Genomic DNA, 529 nt, shown 5'->3' with positions numbered 1-529 from the left:
GTTTCATGCGTTTATAGTCAGAAAAGATGTGTGATAATTTCTGTACCATTAGATATGTTGAGGCTTGTTTGTGCTCCAGCATGTGGTCAGTTGTAGAGACTGTTCCATGCACAGTTGAAAGGAATGTGTATTGGTTTTTTGTTCTTGGATATAATGCCATGAAAATACCAATTAGGTCTAACTGCTCTGTTGTACCATTTAGGATCTCTGTTGTTTTATTATTATTTTGCATAGAAGATCTGTCCATTGATGGGAGTGGGGTGTTAAAGTCTCCTACCATTATCATATTCTTGTGAATTTATCTCTTTATATCTGTTTTTGTTTGTTTTATGTGTTTGGGTGCTTCTATGTTAGGCACATATATTTTAGGTTAACCCATGTAAAATCTTCTTCTTGTATTGATCCTTTTATCATTATAAAGTGTCCTTCATTATCTTTTTTTATGACCTTTGTGTTAAAGTCTATTTTGTCTGATTAAAGTATTGTGATCCCTGCTTTCTTTTCATTTCTCTTTGGTTAAAATATCTTT

The sequence above is a fragment of the Bison bison genome, unplaced genomic scaffold, assembly GCF_000754665.1.
Source record: "Bison bison bison isolate TAMUID 2011002044 unplaced genomic scaffold, Bison_UMD1.0 scf7180017862521, whole genome shotgun sequence".
Classification (NCBI taxonomy): domain Eukaryota; kingdom Metazoa; phylum Chordata; class Mammalia; order Artiodactyla; family Bovidae; genus Bison; species Bison bison.
This window is presented reverse-complemented; position numbering follows the sequence as displayed.